Below are 7500 nucleotides of genomic sequence, written 5' to 3'. Positions count from 1 at the left end.
CCCTCTGAAAGTTGTATTACTTTAGTCTAGTCAGAAGCCCTCTGAAAGTTGTATTACTTTAGTCTATGACGATATTGAGGACAAAATACTATTTGGCAACGTCTTGTTTTGTCAACGAGGATGGAATTCGGACAGAACAAATAATCCGATAAGAGGTTGAAATTGTTCAAATAATTAAACAATTTTATACACAAGCTTCCAACTTACCTAACTTTGCTGCTAACCTATAAGAGAATGAGCTACCAAACCCGCTCGCAGGATTGGTTCATTCTTGAGGTCCCTCTGGTCTCCACCAATTTAGGTAAATCCTCCTTTAGCTTTAGTCCCCCCCCATTGTTGAATAACCTAGAATATTCCTTCCATCTTGATTCCCTGGTGCCGCTAGGACAGTTTAGGACTCTTTCCATTGATTGTTGTGGTTTATTTGTTGAAGTTGTGGCGTTGAGGTTGTGGAATTGAGGTTGTGATGTTGTGGTTGTGGTGTTGAGGTTGTGGTGTTGAGGTTTGTGGTGTTGAGGTTGTGGTGTTGAGGTTGTGGTGTTGAGGTTGGGGTGTTGAGGTTGGGGTGTTGAGGTTGGGGTTGAGGTTGTGGTGTTGAGGTTGTGGCGTTGAGGTTGAGGTTGTGGTGTTGAGGTGTTGAGGTTGTGGTGTTGAGGTGGTGTTGAGGTTGTGGTGTTGAGGTTGTGGTGTTGAGGTGTTGAGGTTGTGGTGTTGAGGTTGTGGTGTTGAGGTGTTGAGGTTGAGGTTGTGGTGTTGAGGTTGTGGTTGTGGCGTTGAGGTTGTGGTGTTGAGGTTGTGGTGTTGAGGTTGTGGTGTTGAGGTTGTGGCGTTGAGGTTGTGGTGTTGAAGTGTTGAGGTTGTGGTGTTGAGGTTGTGGTGTTGAGGTTGTGGTGTTGAGGTTGTGGCGTTGAGGTTGAGGTTGTGGTGTTGAAGTGTTGAGGTTGTGGTGTTGAGGTTGTGGTGTTGAGGTCGTGGTGTTGAGGTCGTGGTGTTGAGGTCGTGGTGTTGAGGTCGTGGTGTTGAGGTTGTTGTGGTTGTGGTGTTGAGGTTGTGGCGTTGAGGTTGAGGTTGTGGTGTTGAAGTGTTGAGGTTGTGGTGTTGAGGTTGTGGTGATGAGGTTGTGGTGTTGAGGTTTGTGGTGTTGAGGTTGTGGTGTTGAGGTTGTGGTGTTGAGGTTGTGGTGTTGAGGTTGTGGTGTTGAGGTTGTGGTGATGAGGTTGTGGTGTTGAGGTTGTGGTGTTGAGGTTGTGGTGTTGAGGTTGTGGCGTTGAGGTTGAGGTTGTGGTGTTGAGGTGTTGAGGTTGTGGTGTTGAGGTTTGTGGTGTTGAGGTTGTGGTGTTGAGGTTGTGGTGTTGAGGTTGTAGTTGTGGCGTTGAGGTTGTGGTGATGAGGTTGTGGTGTTGAGGTTGTGGTGTTGTGGTTGTGGTGTTGAGGTTGTGGAGTTGAGGTTGTGAGGTTGTGGTGTTGAGGTTGTGGTGTTGAGGTTGTGGTGTTGAGGTTGTGGTGTTGAGGTTGTGGTGTTGAGGTTGTGCCTTGTGGTTATTTTTATTCTTCTTGTTTTATTTGGAATGTACATTTTTCTTGCTGTTTGTGAGAACATGTTTGTATTCAGGGCCCCATTAGGAATGAGACCATGGTTGTCACGTTCTGACCTTAGTTATTTTATTTATGTCTTTGTTTTAGTATGGTCAGGGCATGAGTTGGGTGGGTTGTCTATGTTCCCTTTTCTATGTTATGGGATTTCTGTGTTTGGCCTGGTATGGTTCTCAATCAGAGGCAGCTGTTTATCGTTGTCCCTGATTGTGAACCATATTACAATGGTCTTAATTGGACTACCCTAAATAAATAAAAGCAACAATAACAAATATATATACAGTGGCTTGCAAAAGTATTCACCCCACCTCCTATTTTGTTGCATTACAAACTGGAATTAAAATATATTTTTTTTGGGGGTTTTGTATCATTTGATTTGCACAACATGCAAAATATTTTTAATTGTGAAACAAACAAGAAATAAGAAAAAAATAGGAAAACTTGAGCGTGCATAACTATTCACCCCCAAAGTCAATACTTTGTAGAGACACCTTTTGCAGCAATTACAGCTGCAAGTCTCTTGGGGTATGTCTCTATAAGCTTGGCACATCTAGCCACTGGGATGTTGTCACCCAATCTGGATCGTAGCTCTCCTCGGCTTCATCAAAGACACTATTCACAATTCAGCTATTACTTAAGACATAAGATGCATGCCGTTTCCACAATCCCACAACTAGGGAGTGTTCTTTGTTTTGCCAGTTCATAAGGCCTTCCCACATATAGACTACTTTTTCCTAGACAATAGATTTCTGCCACTTATCACGGAGTGTGATTACCAAGCTATAGTCATTTTGGATCTTATACCAAATACACAGCCCAATTATTGCCCTTGGCGGCTTAACCTGTTACTCCTACCCCCTACTTTTTAGAACATTCTGTTAAAAATCGTGCAACATTGCCCTGCTGCTCATGCCAGGAATATAGTATATGCATATGATTAGTAGGTGTGGATAGAAAACACTCAGACGTTTATAAAACTGGTTAAATCACTGCTGTGACTATAACAGAACGTGCGTTTCATCGAAAAGTGCAGGAAAATCTGATCACTGAAAATGGAAATAAATATCCATGCGCCACTTCCAGGAATTGTTAAAGGTGAACCGAATTAAATGAGGCCGAAGTTGCAGTACCTACAGCTTCCACACGATGTCTAGAGTCTTGTCATTTGCTTCGGCTTTGATTCTTGGTCAAACCGAATCAAGGGAACCGATTCCCTCCGGTCGCCGACCGGATGTTTTGGTTGAGATTACTCCTGACATTTTTTCCAGACGGACACCTATAGAATTTACATCGCCTCCTGATGAATTTTATCGCTTATTAACGTGTACTAATACCTAAAGTTGCATTACAAAAGTATTTCAAAGTGTTTTGTGAAAGTTTATCGTAAACTTTTTTTATTTTAAAAAATGACGTTACATTATGAAACGCAATTTTTTTCCGTTTATCACACAGTCTTCATAGATCGATATCTAGGCTATATATGGACCGATTTAATCGGAAAAAAAGACCCAATAGTGATTATGGGACATCTAGGAGTGCCAACAAAGAAGATGGTCAAAGGTAATGAATGTTTTAGATTTTATTGTGCGGTTTGTGTAGCGCCGACTATGCTAATTATTTTGTTTACGTCCCCTGCGGGTCTTTTGGGGTGTTACATGCTATCAGATAATAGCTTCTCATGCTTTCGCCGACAAGCATTTTAAAAATCTGACTTGTTGCCTGGATTTACAACGAGTGTAGCTTTAATTCAATACCCTGCATGTGTATTTTAATGAACGTTTGAGTTTTAACTAGTACTATTAGCATTTAGCGTAGCGCATTTGCATTTCCAGATCTCTAGATGGGACGCCTGCGTGCCAGGTAGGAGCAAGAGGTTTTAACTCACTAGTGCTATCAGAAGAAACCCTTGTTAATCTTAACTCACTACTGCTATCAGAAGAAACCCTTGTTAATCTTAACTCACTACTGCTATCAGGAGAAACCCTTGTTAATCTTAACTCACTACTGCTATCAGAAGAAACCCTTGTTAATCTTAACTCACTACTGCTATCAGGAGAAACCCTTGTTAATCTTAACTCACTACTGCTATCAGAGGAAACCCTTGTTGTCTTAACTCACTACTGCTATCAGAAGAAACCCTTGTTAATCTTAACTCACTACTGCTATCAGGAGAAACCCTTGTTAATCTTAACTCACTACTGCTATCAGAGGAAACCCTTGTTAATCTTAACTCACTACTGCTATCAGGAGAAACCCTTGTTAATCTTAACTCACTACTGCTATCAGGAGAAACCCTTGTTAATCTTAACTCACTACTGCTATCAGGAGAAACCCTTGTTAATCTTAACTCACTACTGCTGGAGAAACCCTTGTTAATCTTAACTCACTACTGCTATCAGAAGAAACCCTTGTTAATCTTAACTCACTAGTGCTATCAGGAGAACCCTTGTTAATCTTAACTCACTACTGCTATCAGGAGAAACCCTTGTTAATCTTAATCACTACTGCTATCAGGAGAAACCCTTGTTAATCTTAACTCACTAGTGCTATCAGGAGAAACCCTTGTTAATCTTAACTCACTACTGCTATCAGGAGAAACCCTTGTTAATCTTAACTCACTACTGCTATCAGGAGAATCCCTTGTTAATCTTAACTCACTACTGCTATCAGGAGAAACCCTTGTTAATCTTAACTCACTACTGCTATCAGGAGAATCCCTTGTTAATCTTAACTCACTACTGCTATCAGGAGAAACCCTTGTTAATCTTAACTCACTACTGCTATCAGGAGAAACCCTTGTTAATCTTAACTCACTACTGCTATCAGGAGAATCCCTTGTTAATCTTAACTCACTACTGCTATCAGAAGAAACCCTTGTTAATCTTAACTCACTACTGCTATCAGGAGAAACCCTTGTTAATCTTAACTCACTACTGCTATCAGGAGAATCCCTTGTTAATCTTAACTCACTACTGCTATCAGAAGAAACCCTTGTTAATCTTAACTCACTAGTGCTATCAGGAGAATCCCTTGTTAATCTTAACTCACTACTGCTATCAGGAGAAACCCTTGTTAATCTTAACTCACTACTGCTATCAGGAGAAACCCTTGTTAATCTTAACTCACTACTGCTATCAGGAGAAACCCTTGTTAATCTTAACTCACTACTGCTATCAGGAGAAACCCTTGTTAATCTTAACTCACTACTGCTATCAGGAGAAACCCTTGTTAATCTTAACTCACTACTGCTATCAGGAGAAACCCTTGTTAATCTTAATCACTACTGCTATCAGGAGAAACCCTTGTTAATCTTAACTCACTACTGCTATCAGGAGAAACCCTTGTTAATCTTAACTCACTACTGCTATCAGGAGAAACCCTTGTTAATCTTAATCACTACTGCTATCAGGAGAAACCCTTGTTAATCTTAATCACTACTGCTATCAGGAGAAACCCTTGTTAATCTTAACTCACTACTGCTATCAGGAGAAACCCTTGTTAATCTTAATCACTACTGCTATCAGAAGAAACCCTTGTTGATCTTAATCACTACTGCTATCAGGAGAAACCCTTGTTGCTTTTATATAATCTCAGATTGAACTATTTCTCGATCTTAATCAAACCCCTGGAATGTCTCCTACAGCAGTATGGGAATCAATGAAGGCTTATGGGGAAGCTCTGGACTGTGTTCCATCGCCCGAAGCTCTGGACTGTGTTCCATCGCCCGAAGCTCTGGACTGTGTTCCATCGCCCGAAGCTCTGGACTGTGTTCCATCGCCCGAAGCTCTGGACTGTGTTCCATCGCCCGAAGCTCTGGACTGTGTTCCATCGCCCGAAGCTCTGGACTGTGTTCCATCGCCCGAAGCTCTGGACTGTGTTCCATCGCCCGAAGCTCTGGACTGTGTTCCATCGCCCGAAGCTCTGGACTGTGTTCCATCGCCCGAAGCTCTGGACTGTGTTCCATCGCCCGAAGCTCTGGACTGTGTTCCATCGCCCGAAGCTCTGGACTGTGTTCCATCGCCCGAAGCTCTGGACTGTGTTCCATCGCCCGAAGCTCTGGACTGTGAACCGTCGCCCGAAGCTCTGGACTGTGAACCGTCGCCCGGAGCTCTGGACTGTGAACCGTCGCCCGAAGCTCTGGACTGTGAACCGTCGCCCGAAGCTCTGGACTGTGAACCGTCGCCCGAAGCTCTGGACTGTGAACCGTCGCCAGAAGCTCTGGACTGTGAACCGTCGCCAGAAGCTCTGGACTGTGAACCGTCGCCAGAAGCTCTGGACTGTGAACCATCGCCAGAAGCTCTGGACTGTGAACCATCGCCAGAAGCTCTGGACTGTGAACCATCGCCAGAAGCTCTGGACTGTGAATGCGCACTGGAGGCCTCGGCGTTGAGCCAGTACAGGAGCACCTGACTGGTGACACGCACTTCAGGACGAGTGCAGGGAGCAGGCACTATGGACCGGACTGGGGAGGCGCACTGGAAGCCTGTTGCATGGAGCCGTCACAGGTTGCACCGGACTGGTGACAGGCTCTTCAGGGCGAGTACGAGAAGGAGACACAGGACGTACCGGACTGGGGAGGCGCACTGGAGGCCAGAAGCGTGGGGCCGGCCAAGGTTGCACCAGACTGCTAACCAGATCCTCAGGTCGAAGGTTGAGCAGAACACACCTGCACAACATCTCTCTCATCTCTCTCTCTCCTAACTTCCCCATTGCCTCCCTGACGGTCTCTGAGTGCAGGGAGCAGGCACAGGACGTACCGGGCTGAGGAGGCGCACTGGTGGCCTGGTGCGTGGAGCCGGGACAGATGGTACCAGGCTGTGAAGGCGCTCTTCAGTGCGCTTGCGCTGCAGCATACTCCTCGCCAAAACCTCTCTCCGGTATCCCTCGATGAACTCCTCCAGAGTTTGCCATTCTGGCTCCCCCCCCACCATTTAAAAGAGAAAAAAAAACAAGTCCAAAACTTCCTTACCTCATTTTCACGCTGCTTGTTCCTTTGTTGGTGGGATATTCTGTGACGATCTTGGAAATGAGCAGAACAAGGCGCAGCGTGAGAATAGTTCCACATATTTGTTTAAGTGAAACTAACAAAACAAAATAACAAAACGTATAAAGACCGTGAGGACGTGGTGCCCAAACACACTAACAATCAATATACCACAAAACACAGGTGGGGAAATGGCTACCTAAATATGATCCCCAATCAGAGGCAACGAAAAACAGCTGCCTCTAATTGGGAACCATATTAGCACCAACATAGAAATAGATATACTAGATCATCCCCTAATCCCCTAGGCTCTGTATGGTCAGGGCGTGACACACGGCTTCCGAACTTTCAATATTATTACTGGTCAGCTAATATAATAATATATATATAATAATAATAATATATGCCATTTAGCAGACGCTTTTATCCAAAGCGACTTACAGTCATGTGTGCATACATTCTACGTATGGGTGGTCCCGGGGATCGAACCCACTACCCTGGCGTTACAAGCGCCATGCTCTACCAACTGAGCTACAGAAGGACCATTTTATTTTGGATGACAGAAACCCCTGATGTTACAGGCCCGAAAATGGTTGACCTTGGAGATTTCATCCTATGGCCCCATCTCCTTAGCTGTCTTACTCTGCTCAAAACTTGCATTAGCTGAGCCTGATTCCATACATTCTCACTATCACTATTAGACAGGCCGTTTCATATTTGGTTTGGACAAGGGATCTTCTCACTGAACGACTTGTACACGGCCTGTTCACCCCACTATCATCCAGAAGGCGAGGTCAGTACAGGTGCATCAATGCAGGGACCGAGAGACTGTAAAACAGCTTCTATCTCAAGGCCATCAGACTGTTAAATAGCCATCACTAGCTGGCTCCCACCCGGCTACTCAACCCTGTACCTTAGAGGCT

At 44.5% G+C, this 7500-nt stretch overlaps 1 long non-coding RNA gene across 1 annotated transcript; it reads left to right on the top strand.

The window, feature by feature from the left end:
• Positions 1-914: 914 nt before the first annotated feature.
• LOC127924671 (uncharacterized) lies at positions 915-1419 on the top strand. Its single transcript, XR_008118553.1, has 3 exons — positions 915-954; positions 1203-1230; positions 1315-1419. It is a non-coding gene; the product is annotated as an uncharacterized LOC127924671 (long non-coding RNA).
• The last annotated feature ends 6081 nt before the right edge of the window (positions 1420-7500 follow it).

This window comes from Oncorhynchus keta, unplaced genomic scaffold (assembly GCF_023373465.1).
Source record: "Oncorhynchus keta strain PuntledgeMale-10-30-2019 unplaced genomic scaffold, Oket_V2 Un_contig_4426_pilon_pilon, whole genome shotgun sequence".
In the NCBI taxonomy this organism is placed as follows: domain Eukaryota; kingdom Metazoa; phylum Chordata; class Actinopteri; order Salmoniformes; family Salmonidae; genus Oncorhynchus; species Oncorhynchus keta.
The sequence above is the reverse complement of the archived record's forward strand: the minus strand, read 5'-3'. Positions and strand labels throughout refer to the sequence as shown.